Source organism: Sinocyclocheilus anshuiensis, unplaced genomic scaffold (assembly GCF_001515605.1).
Source record: "Sinocyclocheilus anshuiensis isolate Anshui unplaced genomic scaffold, SAMN03320099.WGS_v1.1 scaffold175, whole genome shotgun sequence".
Classification (NCBI taxonomy): domain Eukaryota; kingdom Metazoa; phylum Chordata; class Actinopteri; order Cypriniformes; family Cyprinidae; genus Sinocyclocheilus; species Sinocyclocheilus anshuiensis.
The window spans coordinates 474,495-474,902 of record NW_015548208.1 but is presented as its reverse complement, the minus strand read 5'-3'; positions in this window follow the sequence as shown (position 1 = coordinate 474,902).

Genomic DNA, 408 nt, shown 5'->3' with positions numbered 1-408 from the left:
GAAATGAGTACATTATAAATCATTGTAATTAATGATTATGACATTTAAAAATGATTTAAGAAATCTCACATTTGTATAACTTTTATCTGTTATATTAGATATTGTACTTATTTTATATTTTATTTTAGATATTATAAGAGAACAAATGTACAAAATAATGTATTCAATATAATGTAAGATTATATAGAAATATAATATAATATAATATACTAATATTTATGTTATTTAGCATAATAATTAAAGCATGATATTAATATGTGTTGAAAATAAAATATCTTCTGGCCACAAAGGCTGCAAAAAGCACAAAACAAAACAAAACACCAAACTGAAACAAAACAAAACAAAAATCCAAACCGAAACAAAACACCAAAGCAAAGCAAAGCAAAACAAAACAAAACAAAACAAAAC